A 24,634-nucleotide genomic window follows, 5' to 3' on the forward strand; every position below is an offset into this window, starting at 1 on the left:
AAAGAAGTACATTTATGTGGGAAACTAGAGAAAGCTTTTATTATAAGAATAAATGCTCACTGATCCTTAACTCTAACTGTCCTATTCAGACAACAGTAAGGAGGTTCATTCATCTTTGTCAGTCCATACTTAAGCCCCCTTAAGTGTGTCTTCAGGCAACTAAGAGAAATTAGATGCTTCTCCCATTTTGCTGTACTAGCATGAAATTCTTCTTCCCTCCTTCCCCCTTCTGGATTTTCCTTCTGCTCCTAAATAAGCTTTTAATTAACTTTCCAGTATTGGAATGGAAAGTTAATCCTGCATGTATTTTAAAATATTTGCAAACAGCTATTTGTCCCAACTGTTTTGTCATCAAACCATGGTAAGAGCAGAGGTTTAGGCAGTGGAAGAGTGTGGGGGTATAGAACACACATCTCCTGGAATAACCAACATCCAGCCAATTCACCTTTGAAAGTTGCGTTCAGGGTAGGGGGAGTGAGAGAGGGAAAGTAAAAACCAATAGAGAGGGGATGGGAAAAAGAAAATTACTTTTCCTTGAGCATCTATTATGTGCCAAGCACATTAATGTATAGTATCATAAGTAATAGGTGTTTTGTTTTTTGTTTTTTTCCAATTTCTCTGGTTTGGGATGTTTACTTTGTGACAAGAAAATAATAAGCAGTTGAAAACTTATGAGCTTGGAATTAATTTTCCCTTTGGCTTTAGGGATCCTCACTATGTAAGACTAGACATGTACATCTCACAGATGGGCCTGCATCTTCCTAGACCTTGTAGTTTCTGTAGCAGGGGCCAAACGTATAGGGGATGTGTTCTCCAGCACCCCATTGAGCGGCAAAAGCTTTACAAATAAAATAGATAACTTGTCTACTGTGTGAAAGGAATTATTTAGCCGAAACTGGTTTGGCTCAGTGGATAGAGCCTCGGCCTTAAGACTGAAAGGTCCCAGGTTCAGTTCCGGTCAAGGGCCTGTACCTTGGTTATGGGCACATCCCCATCCCCAGTAGAGGGTGTGCAGGAGGCAGCTGTTTGATGTTTCTCATCAATGTTTCTAACTCTCTATCCCTCTCCCTTCTTCTCTGTAAAAAATCAATAAAATATATTTTAAAAAAGAAATTATTTAACAGCACCTTCATTCACAAATTGTAACCCCTTCTCATGTCATTTTACCAGTAGATTTGTTTTTATATTCTCCACTTTCTATTTTTAGGTTTATAGATGGGTCACATGTTGAGTCAGCACTGGGTACTATCTTGTCAGTTAATTGTCTAGCAAGTATTAGTAGGAGATGATCAACTCCTTTGGGATATGAGACATGGGCCTGAAAGATGATCTAGGAATCCCATCTAAAAGGAAGGTGGCTGGGAGGAAAGAGACTTTGAACAGAAGGAAATGTGTTGGTGTGTGGAGATGAAGGGATAGATTTGTACAAAATCAATATCGGCTAGTTGTCTACATTTTGCTGAAGTGGAATGTGACACAATTGTATGAAAACACTGAAAAAAATAAGGCCATGTAAATTGATATATTTATAAATTTTATTGGCTGTTTTGACTTTTTAAAAATGCCATCATCGTGTAAATGTAGTCTCTGCCACCGAAAAGGAAAGCTGATTCTTGCTTCAAAGAGTACTAAGCGTATACGGACTATCTCATGAAATAGCAAAATCAGTTGTGAGAGGAATAGGACTATGATTTTTGAATCCTGGAGAATCCCTGAAAACAAGATTGCCAGGGAGTTGGCAATAGTGGGTGGTGAAAAATTACTCTACTGTTGCTATTTTCCTTTCTTTTTGTAAATAACTTATTATTAAAATTTTTTTTCCTCAGGTCACTAAAAATGAGAAAAAAGCAATCCGCAGAGACAAAGCCCCTTTAATATTTTGCAAGGCTGACATCATGGTTGTTAATAAGGCATTTATTGGGGGCCCACTGAGCAGTGTAACATTCCAGCCCCCCGCTCCCACTCCCCACCACGCTCCCCGCTGGACGCCAGCCTCCCGTGCACAGTTAAATGTCTGTGATGAAGCCCTCTCGGTTTATTGTTAATTAACTTTAAGTCTAGATTCCCTCCACATACAACTTAAAATACAAATTGTGTGCACTTTGAACACGAGGTCTTTGAACATTCCTCACTAATTGTTTAAATGATGTGTGGATTTTGTCTCTAGCAGTTAGTTTCACTTTAACCTCTGGACAAATTGAAAACTTTTTTTTTTTTTCTCGGTAAAACTCCATTCTGCTTTGTAGTCTTAATTTTGTACCACAGGGACTGTTTAATAAGCAGTTTGCAGGTAGAAAAGAAAGACCTGACGACCCAATATTCTCTGTTTTCCCCAATGATTAGACGTAGAAATTAGTCAAAAAAGGAAAACTGGATTATGATTGGTTACATATATAGAGAGACACAATTCCCTGAAGTCGTTAAGGGAGCAATAATGAGAGAAAGTTGTTGCTAAAATTGATTTTAGGCGGAAGCCAGTTTCATTTCCCTAAAAAATCTTTTGTGTATTTATTTAGTAATTGGTCATGAAATAGTGCTTCAGACAGGCATTTTAGAAAGCATACCTCCTGTTTAATAAATCTAAGACTTTGATAATTATTAATGCACAAATGCCGGCAGAGGGATGCTTTATTCCCTATGTCATGGTACAGCTATTAATGATACTCAAAGGAGTGGAAATTACCATTTCGGAAGTGTCCACAGGAGTAAACTGGTAAACAAGCCTGCAGTTAGGGCTATGGATGATGTGAATCAACAAGGGTGAAAAGATTTGGTTACTCTGTATATTAGTGTTAATGGGAATAGATTATAGAGGAATATTTGTGATATGACCTTCTGTGCACTAATTGAAATAGTATTCAGAGTCAGCATTGGCATAATCAAGTTAAACACGGAATCATAAATCATCATGAAAAGTGCTGTCACAACTTGCCGTTAATGCCCTGGACTGCTGGGCAGCCTCGAGAAAATATCTGCTATGCCGATCTTTAGGTTAATAGGAACAGAAATGGCATTTAAAGACTATTTGGATCAAATCTGCTCTGAGGTTGAAAGTGTTCCTCTGTTAATTTACTGGTAATTTGAAGTGATGTAGTTAGGGTTAGAAGGAGCGCAGCTGAGTCCCTTATAGCAAAACAAAGGGCTGTGGGAGTTTCTTCTAATATTTATTTAATTGCTTTAGGGTACAATGCTAATCAGTTTTAATATACACGTGTAGTTTCCTTTGTTTCTCAGATACAAAACACTTGGCAAGGTGATCTGATGCCCATTGTTAGCACTACAGCGTAAGGTGATGCACTTGACAAGAAACACTCCAGCATCCTTATATTTGTCAGGCAGAGAGGCTTTATTGTGTATACATGGAAATATTTCTGACAAGTTAAACTATGAAGTGTCCTGTGGAGGAATAAGAATTTACTAGCAGTGTTTTTCTTCTGAACGTTTTCTATTGATTGAATAGAATCCGACTAACAGGCTTAAGAAAAAGCACAGAGGAATTTGTTAAGAGATGATATATACTATTGCCAATAATGCCGTGTGTCTCAATGCAGGGAAAGGTTGTGCTAATTTAATCAGTTACTCATCAGATCATGTAGACAATAAGATGTATGATGCTAAGAGGTAAAGGGCTTGTTTATTATAATTTGCCACAAATGCCATAAATTAATATAAATTCCAGCAGGCAACTGATAATAGAATCTTTTCAAAAGTACCATATTTTACTTCAAAACTGGAAACACCTCAGCTCTACCCAACTTTAAATAATGTATTTAGAACTTCACAGGCAAGTTAGGTGCATAAAGGTAGGTCTGTTTGGTAAATAATCCTAGAGGGAAATTTCTTCCTAATTGTCTTTCAAGTGAGTCGGAAAGAAATGGAAGAAATAATTTATTTACCTGTTCAGGACATGTTTGAGTCGCTACTAAATTTCAAAAGGCCTTCCAATTTGCCTACAGGAAAAAAAAATAGATGTAGAAAAATCTGCGGTCAGTTTAAAGTTTAGGTACGTTAGGTTCTTCCTCTTCAATTGGAGGGTTTGGCAAGGCTTCAGGTTACTTGAGTTGTATTTTCAGGATTTTGCCTCTAGCAAGTTGCAGAGCACAGGTGGCTGGTCTCAACCCAAACTCAGTTTCTAAATAAGGCAACTGAGGTTCAGGGGTGAAGCAGCTTGTCAAAATCCCAAAACTAGCCAATAAGTGCAGCATGTAAAGGTAACTACTCAACATGGATATCCCTAAAACAGTCCTCTGAAAATTCTCACTTTAGATTCTTGTTAAGAAAAGTTTCTTATCTTTTCTATGATATTTTGATTTTGTATGTAATATTTTTAAAACTTTTCTACCTTTGACAATGATCCTCGAAAACTTTCAGGTCATACCCTTAGTAGCCAATCACCTGCTACCAGTTAAGAGTACTAGATAGGTTTTCCTACAATTAACAAGTATCAGAAATAATACCTACTATGAAATGACTAAATGTTAGCTCACAAAGTATGTTCACCACTTTTAAGAAGTGGAGGTCAAATTTTAGGAAAATTACTTTAAAGAATGTTTTAAAATTATTCAATCACTTCATTGGGATCATAGGCTGATGATCTCTTTGCATTGTTAATTGCAATTAATATTGTTAATTTCTCTAACAATAAAATGGATTAGTTGTCATAATGCAGAGAATTGCCTGCCTTTTGACTAAGACGCTGGTTCTACCTCAAATATGCAGCGTGAAGAGAGAAAGGAGGACTCTAATACCACAGGAAAAAATTGTATCTCTCACCCTTTCTTCCTTTGTCACCAGACATACTAACATGAATTAGATTTATAGTTGCTGATGTTGGTAAATTCCCAATTTAATAGGGACCTATTCCTAGAGTCAGAGAGCTAGATGTGACCTTAAAAAGCTCTCAGTGGGTTAGTGGCAGGAGCAGGGTTTGAGGCCACATCTCTGGACTCCTGATCCGATGGCCCTAATTCTCCACCACGGAGCTGTGCACAGCCCACCCCGCCCCATCCGCAGCTCTGGGATGCAGTGGGTAGGAAGGGAGGAATGCCAGAGACAGTCCCCGCATATCTGGGGATTCTACAAACATGCACAACAGCATCAGAACTGGCTGTAGTCAACCCATAACACAATCACCCTTTCACCATAGGATATAGTCCCCTAAGCAGAAAATCTGAAAGGGGCATTCATGGAAATATCAGGGAAATACTTTGTAAAGTACAGTATATGATTGTCTAACCACTGTGCTATACACTTGAAACTAACACACTATAATATTGAAAGTGAGTTTATATATATATATATATATATATATATATATATATATATATATATATATATATATGGCTAAGTGTCCATTCTTCCCTCCAACTGGTAGCTATGATGCACACTGACCACCAGGGGGCAGATGCTCAATGCAGAAGCTGCCATGATGGGCACTGGCCATTTAAAAATAAACAGCACCACGGACCTGGTACTGACCAACCAACACTTGGCTTCCCCCAAGTGGGACACAGGCCCTGCCATCACTCCAAAGTGACACCCCACCAAATCACAGCCAATGCTGCCAAGACCCCCCCGTGGCACAAAATGTGGCCCATTGCCAAGACAAGCCCCGAAATGGTCACTGTGGGTGCCGGGTAACAACGTGAATTTAGTTGACACTTCTATTATACAGAAAGAGTGAATAGCAAAATTAAAATATTCCTTCTAATTAATTTCCTTTCAATGTGCACAAATCCATGTACCAGGACACTAGTTTAAAAATAAAAATAAAAAGATAAGATTCAAATTTTTAAAAGAAAAATCTTCCTCTCATGGCAAGTAACAACTTGTTGTTTCTCATTTTTCAGGTGATACTTTCCATGTAATATCAATTAATATGTAAGGCAGTCAAATATATGTGTGTAAGGTGTGTGTTTTTTTCTTTATTGCTCTCTGCTGCCTTCCGGAAACTGAATGCTGTTTTTGATTTGGGGTCTCCTTTCTCATTAACGACCTAAAATAATGCCTGGCACATAGTAAGTGCTGCAGAAATATTTGTTAAATTTTAAAAGTTATTCAGGTTCTGTTTTAAATTTTTAAGATTTTTGTTTGCATATTTCTTAAACAGTAGAAGGGTGAATGGAATGGATGTCTGAGTGGAGATGTACCAATTCCACACCTGACGCTAAATTTAAAATCTTTCCTCCCAAATGCCATCTCCCCACCTTGGCTTTATAGGCTGACCTGCCATCCGTGAGCAGGGCTGTGTCTCTCCTCCTCTTAAAGATCCCCAGGAGCATAATATAGTTGGTGGGAGTGCAGGACAGAAAAAAAATACACACTGCTTTGCACACAGCCTGAAAAATCAAGGCATAAAAGAGGGAGAATAAATCAGTGCACCCCATTCTGTCTTTGCATGCATAATTCATTGGTAGAAATAAGTACCCAAAATATTTTACCAGTGAATGTAATACAAGTAACTTTATTGTTCATTAATATCTGAATCAATGCTACATCCCAGATCAGTCCAATGTAGATCATTTGGGCAATGTATTTAAGATATATAAATAGCATCAAGTTTTTGAGTTTAAAGATATTTTTATTATCTTAAAAGTAAAGTCCATTCTGTTTTAAGTTGATCTATAAAAATGAAAAACAGTTATATTCTTTTACAAACAGCTCAAAGACGATCAAAACATCAGTGCCTTAAGATTTTGAATGGAATTGGCATTTATTGAACCTCTACAATATTTTGATCACTACAGTAAGCATTTTTTAACATATTAACTCACTTAATCTTCCCAGTTGGCTATGAGATTAGTGCTATTTTTTCCATTTGCAGGTGAAGGCACTGAGGTCCAGAGAGATACATAATTCACCCATGATCACTCAGATATTGAATGGCAAATCCAAGATTCATCCCAAGTTTCTCTGATCAAACATCTGTTACTACCTCATGCTGATTCTCTAATTGGGTCAACAATTATATTTTTAAAGCTCTGCTTTTGAATATATATATTCCATACTATTAGGTCAGTGGATAAATGTCAGCAGAATTGCAAGGCTTGAATTTGGGGTCCATTACCTATTCAATACTTACTCCTTTTTTTATTTTTTAAATACATATTTTATTGATTTTTTTTTTTACAGCGAGGAAGAGGGAGGTATAGAGAGTTAGAAACATGATGAGAGAGAAACATCCATCAACTCCCTCTGCACATGTCCTACTGGGTAGGTGCCCGCATCCAAGGTACATGCCCTTGACTGGAATTGAACCTGGGACCCTTCAGTCTGAAGACTGATGCTTTTCCACTGAGTCAAATCAGATAGGGCTTCTCACTCCTTCTTTGCTCAATAAGAATAACCCTTCCAGCCCCTTGCAAACATTTTCTTCTTGAAGTTCTCTCCTCTAGCAAGAAGAGCTTTTGGCATTTGGGGTTCGATGAGATGATGGCTGGAATGGGGCAGGTGGAGAGAGCTCTGCTCTCCAGATAGTCTATCTGACACCCAAAGGGATCACATACATCCAGAGATTTGCATGGTAATAAGGGATGAAAGAAAAGAAGGCTAGGGGCAATAAATACAAAGGGGATAAACACCAGACACAGAATGTAAGGAAATGCTTTCTCAAAAAGTCTGAACTATCACCTTCCATTGTTATAAGAGTTCTGAAAGCACAGTCCACTCTCTGCAAAGTCTCTCTCACAGGAATTATCTTGACCTGAGACCTCCATGCCAAGGCTGTTGGCCTGCATGCAAGTCACCTTCAGGTCTCTGTAAAGGGGTCAACAAGTTGAGCTTTAATCCCTCTCCCCCAATTCTCTGATAAAAGGGAATATTTAGCTAGATAATTTCAGGTAAATGAATCATCATGCTAGGTATGTTTTATAAATTATAGTTTTAAAGATTTGAATATAACCCCCTAGATAAAAAGTTGCGATGAAATTCACTCTAACTATAATACATATATTTCAACCTGTGGTCTTTAAAAAAGCCTATAGCCAAACCATAGATGACATTTAATGCATTATGTGATCAATTAAAAAATGTTTTGTTGATGTGAATACCCTGTAAATTGCATTAAAAAACTAAAATCTGTATAAATTATTGCATATTTAATATAGTCAAGTTTTATCACAGCTTTTTTTTAATCCTCAAAATTTTGCAAAGGCAATTATTCAACTCATGAAATAAGCATATTTATATCAACATTGTCAAATTCATAATGTTTTTCCAGGTCTAGTTTCCCAAGAAAGTTTGTCTGGGAAACATTATGAGCCTGCAATGTCTGTATATAAAAAGAGCCTAATTGAATTTTGACATAATAATTATATTCATCTTTTGAGATGTTGTCCTACACTAAGTCCTTAAAGATTTTCAAATTAAATTGTTCAATTCTAAAACTCCAATCATAGTTTATTTTAGTTGAGAGGTAAAAAAATGCTTGAAATATGAATTAATAAAATTCTATCCAATACATTACTCTGCTTGACAATGAACAAAGTGCTTGTAGGAGAGATAAATCTAATTTAACATTATAACTTTTAATAATAAAAATATATAGACTTAAAACCTCTTCGGTGACCCTGTCTCACACAGTATAATTCCCTAAAACTTCTAAGTCACTCAATGATAAGAGGCTGATCTAAACGCTTCCACTGCATTAATCAAATACCAGGTCTAATTAAAAGAGCCATGCACAAAGCTTTTTCAAAATGTTGCTCAGGTATTGCAATAATTTCTGATCACCCAAGCCTGGAAGACAAATAATTAGAGCTGCCAGAGCATTCTGATGAGTGATGTCAGCATCTCCAAGTGACCTTCCCTCCACTAATTAATTTTCATCTTAAGAAAAGAGACCCTGTTGTTGCACATTATTAATTGAGTTCACTAAAAGATGCGCCTGATTAATTTTTGTTGATAATACTTGTCATTCTAGGCAGCGGCTGTAATCATTCTATTGGGTTTTATTTTTTTAAGTTGATCTAAGTCCTTTGCAATGTGACTGATATATCTGATACAAAATATCATGCGTAAGGGCATATCCTATAATGTGTCTGGGCTATTTTTCATTGCCGTTATTTGCCAAGGTAAAATGAAATGTCAGAGGGGAGTTTTCTGATCTGTGGGTAACTGCGAAGGTGTCTTATCACTTTGCCCTGATAGCCTAGTGAGGCCTCTCACTCTCAACTTCCCCAAAGAGATCACTGTACCCATTGTAGCCTCCTCTTGGGTCGTATAGTGAACTACCCCATCTCCAGAGAAAACACTGCACTCCTCTTACAGTTGTTCTTCATCCCATTTCTGTTATTACCAAAGAATTTCACACAACTTCCTTTGTTCACAGAATGAGATGGACGGTCTGCTAAGTAACTCCAGCCTTCTGACCCTGTGTGAGAACCCAGAACTTGGACTGTTGCCCTGTTCATTCAGAAAATATTAGGATTAGAAAACATTGAGAGAGAGCTATATTAAAGTATTTATTTCATTAGACTAAAATTAAACAGGAAATTCAGTCACACACCTAATGAATATAAGCTGTATTTTAACATTGGAACATTCACTTGTCATTGAATTGAACTATTAAAACCATCATATGTTTTCAGTGGAACCTTCTAAGTGTAGAATTAATTTATTGGGAAAATATTGTGTTTCAGTTTCTAAGAGAAAGTATTTCATTTGTACTGGAAAAATGAACTTGCAAGGCTTCTTAGATTTTAAAAGGGTCCTATAAAGTAAATTTATATAAATTAGTATAAGTGAACAAAAAATAAATTTCATGGATACATGTGCTTAACAATTAAGAGGAAAAAAAATGCTTAATGAAATGTCATTTTTGTTTTGGTAAATCTGAAACCTTTGCAAAGTATCCTGAGTCTTTGTTGAAACAGGCAAGGTTTGGTTTTGTCATCCATGCTATATACTATTTACTGTTTGCTTAGAGGTTGGAGGGAATCCATAAACATATAGTATAGAAGGAGAACTAACAAAACTATGTCTCTTAAAATCTCTTTTGAGGAAACCTTCTCTTTTTTTGTTATAAGCCTGTTTCTGCTTTCTGTTTTTCTGTGGTGAATGCAAAATGGCCCTATACTACCCTAGATCTAACATCAGGTCAAGCAGTCCTATCATTTAAGCCAAATTCCCACCTCTCCATGAGCAATCTTCAATGGAAGAAAACAGCACAGACTAATTATCATCAATCAATGCTATTATTAAATATCCACCAGGAACTGGATGATTTATACATTTTTTAAATTTTGGGAGACCTAAAGCTGAGAAATTTCATGCTTTGTCTTACCAAGGAAACAGAAATAGAAAACCCTAAGATTTGGGGTTAAAGTTTAATTCTTACATCAGTTGAAGTATAGATTTATAATAATAATAAAAAGCAACATGTATTGACACCAAACCTTGTGTTTCATGGAATGTTTAATAATCACAGTATTTTAGAACTGAAAAGAACTTCAGCCATCACTTGTCCAACCCCAGTATTTTACATATAAGGAAACTAACTTCCAAACATTTGATTAATTGAATAACAAAGGACTTAACCCTTTGTTGTGTAAATAAATTAATAAAAATAACAATGATAAACACTAACTTGTATTTAGTTAAAACAACTTATTTCGAATCCAGAAATAGTATGCAGAGCATTGCTTGGTATCTGTATGCATCATTACATATGTATATATCAGTATGGATGTCTTTTTTGCTCTAGGATATTAAGGGACCATGCCTGTTTACTCTGCTGTACCTATTCAGGTTATTGCCTTTTTCAAAAAGGAGGCAATAAATGGAAGAACAAAGAGGAGGAGGGGAAATAGATGAAGAGAAAGAAAATTCAGGGAAGAAGAGAGGGAGAGAGGCATAAGATTATTTGGTCCCATTTCAATTTTTTTCTCATTATGCCTTCAAATTTTAACATGCAAACTTAGAAAAGGTTGCCTTCATCTTACAATTTGTGGGCAAGTGTAACTTCTTTTATTCAAAAAATTAACCTCAAATATTAAACAAAAAGGATAAAATAAAATTGGGAAGGTTTTATTTTATAATATTCCTCATAAATTCACTTAGTGCAGCTTCTACAAGCTTCTTACTGATGACCTAAGCACATGATAGTGACTGATCTCAATAAGTGATGGTGTATTTTCAAAACACTGTAAATGTGCATTTTTCTTTTTAATTTGAAAAAGGCATAGTGATCTGAGGGAACAAACTTTTGGACTCAGGGAAGGAAAGACAAATTTGATTTAGAATATATTCCCAAGGACATTGAAAAAGAGAATGGAGTGGACTGTCAGATAATGCTCTGAATCTGGTCAGTATATCTGAAAGAACAATGAGACTAAGAAGGGATTTTTTTTTATTTTTATTTTTTTTGTGATGTGATTTAAATCAATATGGAGAGATCATCTTTGGGTAATATATCTGACATTAATTTTCTAATTAGATTTCACCTATAGTCTGTCAGCATTCTGTTCAGAAATCATCAATATTTTACTTGGATGAATACATCAGAACCTCTCTACTTTCTCTTGTGGCTTTATGCCTGTTCTAATATTATTTCATTTTAGTAATCATACTTAACCAAACTAGAATCTGTAAAATGGTTTTCTGAACTTGGATTCTGACATTTAGCTATGCCGTCACTCTTGACAGCAAATGGAGTCTTCAGTTTTGTACAAAGAACACTTATATACAGTAGATGTCATTCAATAATATTTGGCTCTAGGATGTACATCCATCTCAGCTAATTAACTTCAATTTTTATCATAATTTATATTGACTGAGATGTCCTCAATCCAATAAATATTTACCTGGTGAGTGAACAAATTTAATCTGTAGCCATAACATGTGTGGACATGAGGCCTCCAGACCCCCAATGGCATTCACATCTGTATTCGATGTGAAGGATGTGGTAGTAGTGGGACTCAGAGGATATGTATAAAGTCTGGAGTTAGAAAAAATATATATTGTGAGATTTAGAGTTAATCTTTAGCTGGACTCTTTCTTAGAAAAGTTACTTAAATTACCTAAAACTCAATTTATATATCGTAAAACTATAAATATATTTTACATTTACTTCACAGAATTGACAAGAAATAAACAAAATATTAAAGCACCCAATTCAGTGCCTGACACATTGAAAGAGCTTATTAAACATTATTGTATATTCCATTGAGGTTGATTAATCCACTTTATTCATGGAGAGATTTTTGCCTTTTTACCAGACCAACTTAATCTTCCCTCTCAAGCAAAGGAAACACGAAGAAACAATAAACTCTATAGAATCATAGCTGGGCCCAACCAACTGGGTCTACTACAGAAAGTGTGGCTTCTAAGACTGGTCAATGTCGCATGATGGGGTTTGAATTCTAAAGATGTAGGGCAAAGTTCAAACCCTTACTCAAGATCAACCTTGTTAGAACATTTGAAATCATATGTCATAAAATACCTCATATTCAGCAAGTTTTAAAAAGGGTTGCTCAGAAGGTTTTAGATGCAAATAAGGTAGGAAAAGGATAACCATTGGCAGTGAAATTTAAAGTAACAATTATGCTGTTTTCAACCTGAATTGAAAAAAGAGTGTTAAAGCTTATTAAAGGTTGGCAAGCATCATGATTTATGGTAGTTTAACTCCTTAAATGGAGTTTCACAGATCTTGCTAACTTTTGACACATCTCACATCATTTAGTTTTTTAGGAGATGTATTTGACCCAAGGTTTTTGAAATACCTTTATATTTGACTTAAAAGTCACCTTCAGCCTAGCCTCTTTTAAAGATAATTTTGACAGAAGTTAGCTTTGGCTTGTAGCCATACCACCATAAGTTTTGACCTTGAGTGAGCTCCAATTTCTAGTAGTATTTGAATAAGTGACTTTTAGATGAAAGTAAGAGGTCAGGAAATAAAATATCAAAGTTATCAGAATTGATTTTTATTATTTTTTTCTTGTTAATTGCTTGTGCACTAGCCCTTTCCTTCCAATTTACTACTCTCTGAAAATTTTCTTCATTGTGTGTGTTATTAATAGTAATTTTAATGTAGGTCTTATTCTATTATAACAAACTAGAGGCCCGATGCATGAAATTCTGCAAGAGTAGGCCTTCCTTCCCCCAGCTGCCGGCATCAGCTTCCCTCTGGCACCTGGGACCCAGGCTTCCCTCATAGTCCCAGCTTCATCTGGAAGAGCATTTGGTATAATTAGCACATTATGCTCTTATTATTATAGATTCCAAGACTTGTCTGATGGAATGTGGTAGAATGGAAAGAGCTTTAACCTTGGAGTAAAAGTGTCTCCCATCCTGGTTCTGCCACTGACTAGATGGATTAACAATCTTTACCTTAAATGAGATGATATAATCATCTCTCCAGCCTCACAGGGTCTTTACATAGTTTAAATAACTTTTTGCCTGTGAAAGTACATAAAAAGCTGTAAAATATTGCACACAAAAAGCATTACACTAATTAAAGTATGTTTTTGATTTATGGTCTTAAAAATTTGAAGATCAAATACTATTTCAATAAAAGACCCTTGGAAATAATTTTATTTTAAATATATACTGAAACAAAAATATTTGTATTCATAGAATTTAGGCTATAAAATTCACAGCTGCATTCCTAAAATAATTATAGTCTGTAAAGTTGACCCTATATGGTAATAACAGCCTCATAAGAGGTCATGCTGCTTCTCTCCTTGTCCACTTAGACTCTATTTTCGACAGTTGTCCAAATGATCCTTTTAAATAATGTCAGATCATTTCACTCCTCTCTTCAAATATATACAATGACTCCCTCTGTCACTCAGAGTAAAAGCTAAAATGCTTACAATAGCCAAAAAGACTTAACATGATTGGGTCCCTATTCACTCTCTGACCTCATCTACTACTGAGTTCCCCAGATCCACATTCCTTCCTTAGGACATCCATTGCTTCCTGCCTGGAATAGTTTACTCTCTGTTATGGCTAACTCCCTCATGACATTCAAGTCTTTGTTTGGATGTCATTTTCCCAATTATATTTACCCTGATCACTCTCCTTAACACTGTATCCTCCTCCATAAACTCAATAACACTTATTTTGCTCTGATTTTTCTTTTTTCTGTATCACCTTTTAATACACTATATAATTTGCATGTTTATCATGTTTATTATTTACCTCTAGCCACCATAATTTATATAAACTCCTCACAGAAAGAATTCCATCTGTTTTATTCACTGATATAACCTACATATCAGTGCCTGAACAGTATAGTAAGTGCTCAAAAAGTTACTCATTGAAAGAATGAATGATATAATGACAATACCACAGACACCTTTGTCAGTAGCTGTGCTGACTTCTCTGACCTATTCTTGTTCTCTGACCTTTCAGAGAACATATGTACCCCAAAAGTTGATAAATGTGTGGCTATAAAAAAAAGAAAGAAAACTATCCAGCTCTTCCAGACACAGAACTCATGACCTTGGAATATTTTTATACCTTTTTTAACCAATGGTGTTAACAGGATTTCCTTTGTCCTAAGTCTATAGAACATGGCAACATTAATCTCTTAGTAAATTTGCATAAAATTTGCAAATATAATTTCATGATCTGTAAAACCAAAATCAAAGTATAATATAGCAATTTCACTGACTTAATCTTCCAGAATTCTATCAAGAAAGTAATCAGATTTTCTTATCATTATTTATCTTTTTTTAAATGCTTATAGTCATCATCCTGCTATTATCCAGAGGTTGATTAGGAATTTTCCCCTTCATATTTATTCCAATATTTAGTTGAGATTAATTAATTATATCTGGTACTTAGAATTACCTGGTTCTTTCACCTTTTAAACTTACAAGATATTGCTTTTTAATTTATATTTAGAAATTTAAAGTTTCATACTGGTTCTTTAAAACCCAGTATGTGTTGGGTCAATAATTCTACTGCTTGAGTGTCTTATACAGATGATAAAGTTAGTGCCTATAACGAGGGCTGTCATACCTCCCTTCATCAATACTGTGATTTTAGTGGTGGCAACTGTGGTCTTCGGTTTACTGTTCCTAGTATCAGTCTTCTCCAGTTCACAGCTGTATACCAAAATGCTGATTCCGTCCCCAAATGTCCAATATGAAGCCAGGATATTCCATCTGAGCAGTCCGTGTATAACAATAAAAACATAATGTGCAAATTGACCAAACAGCAGAACAACCATCTATCCAGGTGACACACACTGGCACCAGGCCAGCCAAGGTGGGTGTGATGCGATTGGTCGGGGAGCCTTCTCATTGCCCCATGATCGCCCCAAAGAGGGAGGCCAGGCCACAGACCAGCAGCCTGCAGTAGGTAGGTGGGGCCTACCTCTGTGGGGCAATTAATACAGGGCTCCCGGACAGTGAGGGCTCAGGCTGGGCTGCCCCCACAGTGCAAAAATTTCATACACCAGGCCTCTAGTTGTAAATAAGAGATGGTCTTAGCAACTGGTCATGATTTTTTAAATTATTTCTATACATATTTCTATACATGCATTAGCAATGTTGACCCTCCCAATAATACCACAAGAGTAAGTCTATTTGTGCAGTCACTGAACCATGAAAGTTGTTATATTTTTAATCCAATCACTCAGTGACTTATTTTTAAATACTTTGGCCAACTCTCTTTTTCTTTTTTCTTTTTTTCTTTTTTCCCCCCGGTTGGCTGAGCAACAAGAATGCCAAAGGGTTAGTGAACACTTTCCTAAGGATTTTCATTTTTCTTACTTCTAATCTAAAGCCTGAAATTCCCCGTTTCTCTTTTGTCTTCACTAACTGTGACCCACTCAAATGTACTCTCTTTGCTTTTTAGGGGAATTGAAATATTTATCAAAATTGAAATGAAAGGTAAACCTACATCTAAATCTACTTCATGAGATGGCAACTATATGCCAGATATAAAGAAAACCTGAGTCTGTTTGTGTAAATAGGACTTATCAGACATTTTTTTTAAAACAACACAGTGCTCCACCCCCACCCCCCCGTGTATAATCTGGTTTGCCTTATAAAGTTTCAAACATGATCATACAACATCATTCTATAAATTTGTTTCCTAAAATTTCTTCTTTCCTCTAGTTAGCCTTTAAAAAGTTCATTATTTGCTCCCTTACCAGAAGATATTTATCTAGAAACATTATGTGGATATTATCCAGGTGTGCTAACTCCAGGGTTTTGGCTATTGTCCAGCTTGAACAATTAGTTAAAATTCTCTTTTAGTTTTAACCAGATGTTATAGTCCTCATTTCCTGACCTAAAAGGCTCTTTCAAATTATGAAGAACTTTTAAATACTTGTCTCATTCACTTTCTGAGCTAGCTGCACCTTAGAGCTACCTTAATATGGTCTGATATTCAGCATGTACATTTAATTGGTGAAGTTTATACAACATTTGGAATAAATCAGACTTAAAAATATTTACAAATAAGAAAGCAAACATTAATTAGCAAAGATTTACACATTATATATCTGTTGAGTTTAAAATCTCTTTTTGCCATAGTTTTAAGTTGAGATTTAGTTACTGAAGAAATCATTGCAATAATTTTTTTTTGAGCTTTATAAATTTCAGGTGATTTATCTATTCCTTGAGACTGCAATCTTTCTGAAGATATGCTTTTTCCACATTTTGCGGCTTATCCAGGACTTGGTCATTGCTGTTTATGTTGTAAGTCCTCAGTATACATGCACTAGTATTTACTAACATGTAAAATGAAGTTAAGTTATATATTTTTTATATTTGACTTTTTTAAAATATATTTTTATTGATTTCAGAGAAGAAGGGAAAGGAAGAGAGTGATAGAAATATCAATGATGAGGAAATCATTGATTGGCTGCTTCCTGCATACCCCTTACTGGAGACTGAGCCCGCAACCGAGGCATGTGCCCTTGACCGGAATTGAACCCATGACCCTTGAGTCCACAGGCTGACACTCTATCCACTGAGCCAAACATGAAAGAGCTATATTTGACATTTTTTGAAAAGCCACCAACAGAGTCAAATTATATTTAGCACTAATAAACATTATTCACCCTTGATCAGAATCATTTAATCTATTTTTTCTCTTGGTCTCTTATTTCCTAAATGTAATAAACCTTCAGGGAGCCCACGTTAAGCCATTGTTCCCACTCATCATTGATTACCGTAATTCCCAAAAGAGTAGGCCCAGGATAGTTGATGGGCAAAAGCATCTCCTCTCAATTCTGAGCAGCCAGGAATAAGGGTGATGGAATCTGTGGAGGAAAAAAATAAATAAATAAACATTTTTAAAATCCAATCAGGAGAAAATCCTCAAGATGCGGTCTATGCAATACACTTCTGAAAGAAAATACCAGCCAGAAGCTATGCTCAACCCTCCCAATCCCTTACCCTCATCACCTAATGAAACCAAATACTTAGGTATTGTAAACACAGTCTTCGGGTTGGCGGTGCTCTGTGTTTAGATAAAGTTGAGTTCAATATTTCTTTATTAATTTTAATGGTATAACAAGAATGGTGTATCATTTTGACATAAAGAGTTCAAAGTTACTCTGCAAGCACTCTTTCATTAATCTTTAAAACACATTTGCTGGGTGAGCAGCCAACATAATTCTGCCTAAACATAAAAGAAAATAGAGAGCTTGTTGATACAGTGACTTGTTTAAAGCTGCCCAACAAGTGTTTAGAGAGAACGCTCAAGTTCCCACTGCCGCCTTGGCTGTGGGTGCCTCTTACTAGCACGTGAGGTGCTCAGGAGAACAGCAAGAAGCTGATGCTTGGGAGTTGCAATTCGCTTGATAAAAGGGCCTCATTCTGATTAGTTCTGCACCTTTCAAAAGAGAATTGCATAAGTGAAATTTCTGAAAAGTTTAGAAGAGAATTTCACAAGTGAAAAAAAAAAGTTATTTTTTTTTCTGTCATATCAGTATTTTGAGTTGTATCCCTTGCAGTGTCAGCTTTTAATTATCTAGAGAATAATTATCCACTTGTGGTTTATCAAAGCCCCTTTCTTCTCTCTTGCTTCCTGCCCTTCGGCCATTTCACTGCTCATTAATATTTGCATAAGAGGCCAGATCTGCTGTTTTGCTGGTGAATCTGGTTAGAAGATCTGGTACATAAAGAGAGAGAAACCACTGAATATGTAAAATTTTGTGATTATCTTGAGTTTTAATCCATCTATAGTAGACCAGATAATTAAACTCAATAACAAATGATAATGTAATAATTCATTTGTCTGGGGGAAAGGGTTCACTCCTTTTTGCCTTTTACTTTTCCCTCATTCTATGCTTGATGCTTATTATCAAAGATAATTGAAATTTGACAAAAGGGGCAATCATCTGTCTGATGGCTTCTGACAATGTTCACTTTTTAAAAACTCTGCCTTTTCCCACCCCTAGAAAGAAACCTCAATAAATACATCTCACATGTATTAAGGGATAAATAAAAGATGTGCTTGTTCCATATCCCTTGTGGGTTAGGACACCAACTATGGTCATCAGCCTTCTGCCATCACTCCCCCCTCAAGGATCTCCCTGGTTAAAGAGCCCAGGCCAGTGGTGGATTAGTTTAGTAGGAAGTCAGGATGGCCTCGTGAATCAGGGTGGAGCTTCTCACAGGTGGCAGGGTAATCTTCCCAGTCACTCTGGGCAGTTCTGTATATTCTGTGATTATCTCACAAGGATATCCTTGAGGGAAAACGAGGCTGCCTCCCCAAAACACAATTAAATGAAACAGACAGAAAGGAACAGTGACCGTGGAAGAGAGAGCAGCGGCGAGGATTCCTTTAGATCTGAATCTACACAAATAAAATGGAGTGTGTGGGTGAACTCCCCATGCTGCTGCTCACAGCCCTATTCCTAGAGCTATGCTGACCACATCAAAACAATGCTGCTGCATAAGCAAGGAATAAACAAAGCAGAGACCCATTAGCTCAGTTTCCATTAGACACACAGAAGGTAAAGGAAAAAAAAAAAAATCAATAACAGGCAAACAGAAGATAAAATTGATAGGATAGAAATGTTAATTTTAGAGCTTTAAAACAAGGTATTGCAAACAATGGCATGCAATAAAACCTTAAATACTATTTTTAAAACTTTCAAAATCATTTGCATGGGGAAAAGAACTCTAAGCAGGAACACATACAGCATATTAAACTTTAGTGCATTTTTAATGACTTGTCTTAAACAAATTATGCATGAGATAGATTACATATCCCTCACCCACTTAACAAAAAGGCATACCCACGAACAAGAAACAAAACCAGGTGGCTTTTAAAAAAAAATTAAGTGTATACTGATTGGGAGAAATGCCAAGTGATGGAAAGGGCCTCATAGAATAGAGCTCTCTTGAAAGAAGCTAGATTGATGGGCTCTTCAGCCCAGACAGTAGGCAGAACAGTACAAACAATATCAGCCTCCACTTTGGGAGTCCATCCTGAAAATGTCCTCAGCAGACAGGAGAGGGGAGCTGAAAGAGCAGGACTCTGGGTGACAAGTCTTAGATTTTAGTTCCAGCCCCACCACTTAGCAACCGCAAACTTGGACAAGTACTTCACCTCCCCTTCTTTTCCTCGTGTGTAAGATGGAGATAATGATGATCATAATAATACTGTCTTGCTTTCCTAACTTGGATTGAGGCTTAAACCTCACTATTTTTAAAGCTCCCACCTTACTAGTATCTATCTATCTATGATATATCTATATCTATATCTATATCATCTATATCTATCTATCTATATATATATATATATATATATATATACAATATATATATATATATGGCTAATATGCTAAGTGTTCGACTGTCTGGGTAATGATGTCATGTAGCAATGCCTAGCTTCCTCCTCTCCCTAGTGACTAGCCTCCTTATGGTTTCTGCAGGCTAGGAACATGACTTGCTTTATAAGCAGGTGGAAACATTTTACATTTAATCAAATGTCTGTAAAGTGTTTTCATGTGCGTCATCTCATTTGATCCTCACAGTTCTGGAGTAGGTAGATAGGAGATTTGGTGGAATCCTATTTTCTTTTCATTAGATGAAAAATGGAGATTTAGAAAGTTTAGAAACTGAACCTTGAAAATGACTTCAGGTTTTCTCATTGCACAGAATATAGTCAAACACTGTTGCAGTTAAATAATTTACCCTTTGTTCTACCTGCATGATTTACAATAATAATCTGCTTCATCTTGATATATACTGCTGTGTTGCAGACAATTACCTGGAAGAGAAGTTGGGATGCTTTACTGGGGTGGAAAAAGCTTAGCTAAATCATAAAGCAGGTCTAATTAAGCAAGTTTATTCTATATCTATAAAAGGCTAAGTTGACTTGTGCATGCACAATACATATAAAGCTCTCACTGGCGCCAATCACACACATGTGTTTTCATCTATCATTGTCAATCGTGGATTTAGTTGACACTTCCAGTATAGAGAAAAGGCAAATAGCAATATTAAAATATTTCTTCTAATTAATTTTCTTTAAATTTGCATGAATTCATGCACCGAGCCTCTAGTTATAATATATAGACATGGTTCAAAACTTCAGGGTGAATTGGAATCATCTTGAAGCATTTGCTAAAACACAGACAGCCAAGGTCCACCCTCAGAATTTCTGATTCAGTAGGTCTAGGGTAGAAGAGGAAAGAAATGCATTTACAAACTATCAGGTAAGTCTGATGCTGCTAGTATGGCGACCACAGTTTGATAACTTTCAGTCAAGCCTTGTGATTCTAACATGGTCCACAGACCAGCAAGATCAACATCACCCCAGAGCTGGAGTCCAGACCCACCAGTCCTTGTTGAAAATGCCAATTCCTTCTGTAAAGCCAGAACAGGCATTTCGCAAGATCTCTGTGTAGGGGTTTGTATACACAGAATATAGGTAGTGGCATACTGCTCCAGAGTACCTTTGAAAGGAGTGGAACCAATAACAAATTGTGAAAATCTGCTGGAGGGTAGTTGTAAGAAAAGCCCCCAATCTAAGCAAAAATACAGATTCTTGGCATTGGTATTTCCCACAGGAAGTCCTGTTTGTGAAACTGACAATATGCACCCATTGGAAATAGCTATTTTCACCAAGACTCCCTGCTGTGGGTGCCAGCCAGACTGCTGGTGCCCTGCGGAGAGCCAGGCCAGGTTGAACAAGTACTGTAGCATCTTTTCACTGTTAATATGAATTTTGTGTTTTTTGAGCATCATCTTTTCAGTCCTTGTTCTCTTTCCTGTCATCCTATGGAGACTTGCCTTGTGTTTCCTGTTGATGTGCTTGTTTTGTATCTAATTATGGGCTTGGTGGTGATAAGAATTTCGGTCAGAAGCAAAGTAAGCTGAAAACACCAAGTGCATTTCCACCAAAGAGTTCCTTTAGGCTAAAGTCACTGGGTTAAGTGTCAATGATCTAATATCAGCCTAACATCAAAACAATCCCTTCATTCAAACAAGTCTTCCCATTACATGGAATACAAATCAGAGCACCAGCTTCACATTTGTGAGATTTATATGACCATTTAGAGAAATTCTTCTTGTAGCTCCTCTGATAACATCACTGGCAATACAGAGCTGAATGGTTCAAATCAGATTTCATCTCTACTATGTAGTGGTTTAGTGTTTGAGGATAAACTTACGGACTATTAAATTTATAAAAAACAAAGACAAATATACAACATAAAACAATTCAAGTTCCAAAAGCTTTATATTAGCTTTTGGAATAGAGCAGCTACAAGAAGAAAAATGCAGTGAAGATAAAATCTTTTAAGATTCAATTTGTCTATCCTGCCATATAAGGCCTACTTGCTGGAGACATAGAATTATGTCTTTTAGTCTACAACTAAGAAAAGCAGCAGATACCATTGTAATCCTAAGTTTTACAGTAAGATTATTAAGAAATATTCTAATTTCCAAGGATTACTAATAGTGTAAGTATTGTGGCAATAATGTACATATTCAATATATCATTAAAAATCTATAAATGCATGGATTTTTTTTTAATTTTGCTTTCATATGATTTCTTTCTTAAAGGTGAAGACATGGTAAACTATTAGAACCTGAGGGATATTTTAGGATTGAATTGTTTTTCACCCTTACAGCCAGTCTTTCTTCCTACAGACATAAAAAAAAAAAAAAAAAAAAAAAAAAAAAGATATATCTTTTTCACACAAATAAATCAGAATTCCAAGCACTGTCTCCCTTGAAGGAGAATGTGTCCTGCTTCTAATAGTTCTATCTTCTTAATCAGATATTTCTTAATATAAAAGCTTCTTTTTTCTTGATGCTAATATATTGCAGCACTGAAATTTTTTCTTAGCTTTTTTAAAATTAAAGAATTCATGTTTATCCACTGCCAGTGATAAAAATATTTCTGTTTCCTGCTTTTAGGCAACAGACCTTATTAATAAGTCATATTTCATAACTCATCACTTACCTGTGGAAAGAAGTGTGATCATTCCAAAGCTATATGTAGAGCCAAAAGTAGCTCAGTTGTCTTATTGTGTTTTATGTATTTATCTTATAAATGACTCGTTTCTGTAGGAAGGGATGATGTGCCTAAATGATACAATGCATATTTAAATATCCCTATTTATGCAGATACTAAACCCTGAAGAATATTAAATCTCCTAAGCCACAATTTGTTTTATTTTTTTAAGTAGCCCAACTACCTTTTCTCAGACATCAGGAGACAAGGGAAGTTCGGAGCTGAATCTAAATCCCAGCTAGATGGTAACTCCTTGAAGGCAGGCACTCTGCATGCAAAGGGCCCGGCACTCTGCTTATTGAGTGGATGGATGAAAGACAGAACTTTCCCCAGTTATAACCGCTGTGTGCAACCACTTCCCTAAGTATAACCACATAGTTAAAAAGAAAGAAAAGAAAGAAGAAAGAACGGCTTCTATATAGATAGCAGTGTTAAACAGTGAGCTCTCATTAAGACCCTCGACCAAGCAAAAAGAGAGGCTTTTGGAATAACTTCTGTTCACATCAGCTAGGACAGAATGTTAAACACCTTGAAGGTTTTTGTAAACCCCACCAGGCCTGATCCAGAGCTTTGTGCGTAGTACATAGTTGTTCAATAAATTGGATAGGATTGACTCAGTAAAAGCCATGCACTGTTGATAAAAATAAATACATTAATACACAACTTTAAATTTTACTTATTAGAGTCATACTGTTGTAAACTCTCCTTTCAGATTTTTTTTTAATTATTAGCTAATGAATGCAGATGGTACAAAATTCAAAAGGTATAAAAGGGACATAGTGAAGAGTAAGTCTCCACTACTCTGACTCACAGGTACTCAGAACTCATTGAAGAAGGAAAATCTGAAAACTCACCTTTTCTTTTCCTTTTTTTTTTTTATATATATATTTTATTGATTTTTACAGAGAGGAAAGGAGAGGGATAGAAAGTTAAAAACATCAATGAGAGAGAAACATCGACCAGCTGCCTCTTGCACACCCCCCACTCCCCAGTGCCTGCAACCAATGTACATTCCCTTGACCAGAATCGAACCTGGGACCTTTCAGTCCACAGACCGATGCTCTATCCACTGAGCCAAACTGGTTTCGGCTGAAAACTCACCTTTTCGTAAAAGGAAGTGTTTTGTTGTTGTTTTTAAGTACCCTGACAACTAATGTGGTCTGTGCTTTTTCTTTAGCATTTTATTTTATTTTTTTTAATATATTTTATGATTTTTTCAGAGAGGAAGGGAGAGGGATAGAGGGTTAGAAACATCAATGAGAGAGAAACATTGATCAGCTGCCTCTTGCACACTCCCTACTGGGGATTTGTCCACAACCAAGGTACATGCCCTTGACCAGAATAAAACGTGGGACCTTTCCGTCCTCATGCTGACTGATGCTCTACCCACTGAGCCAAACAGTTTTGGCTCTTTAGCATTTTAATCCTCATCTTTTTTTTAGTCTTTTTAGATATGGAAAATAACTTTGCTTGTAAGGTAAATAAAACTCAGTACACAAACTGAGATCTACAAACTAAGTCTGATAGGAGCACGTCTAAAAGCCATCACCTGAGACCAAAAGGCTCTCCTGTGCCTTCTCTGCTATCAACACAATCACTTTGCCAACAGCACCATCACAGGGCAGATCTTACCTCTAACAACCATGGTCCCCATACTAACCATCTGGATAGAAGATTGCATTGGAAGTTTCTTGTATTTCTGAGGTTATCCCTCAGAGATATTCAGTCAAACCGTACTTTAAGAAAGCAGTGAGTAGTTTACTGCTTTTCCAAATCCAGTGGATAAAGATAAACCACTCAGAATAAGAGTAAAGATTAAGGATTAAGATCAATAGACAAGAGCATATAACTGCAGTATTTCCTAATGTTTCAAATCTTCTGCTCTTGTATTTTGTTTTGCTTTGTTTTGCTTTTCTAGGCTTTTCACCTGCAAGGTATAGCAGTGCAGAAACTTCACTAATGCACAAAAGAAAACATATGTTTTTGTGTGCTAAGTAAACAAAGACACACAAAAATGCATTCTGGCCCTAACCATTTATGATTTTGCATTATGTTTTAGTAACTTGAGAGAAATTCTCTAAGATTTCTTTATATGCTTAGCAACCTTTACTCTAAAATGATTTTAAGGAAATAAAACAAAAAGAGAAAGAGTTAACTTAAAATATATATATACATTTTGGAGACAATGACAAAGGCATCC

The 24,634-nt window shown here is 36.1% G+C and overlaps 1 long non-coding RNA gene across 1 annotated transcript; it reads right to left on the minus strand.

The window, feature by feature from the left end:
* Nucleotides 1–7,134: 7,134 nt before the first annotated feature.
* Nucleotides 7,135–23,536, minus strand: LOC118729308. The gene is made up of 2 exons (XR_004991191.2): nucleotides 23,467–23,536; nucleotides 7,135–7,257 (listed from the first exon to the last, which is right to left on the minus strand). It is a non-coding gene; the product is annotated as an uncharacterized LOC118729308 (long non-coding RNA).
* Between the last annotated feature and the right edge of the window lie 1,098 nt (nucleotides 23,537–24,634).

Source organism: Pipistrellus kuhlii, unplaced genomic scaffold, assembly GCF_014108245.1.
Source record: "Pipistrellus kuhlii isolate mPipKuh1 unplaced genomic scaffold, mPipKuh1.p scaffold_m20_p_3, whole genome shotgun sequence".
Lineage (NCBI taxonomy): Eukaryota > Metazoa > Chordata > Mammalia > Chiroptera > Vespertilionidae > Pipistrellus > Pipistrellus kuhlii.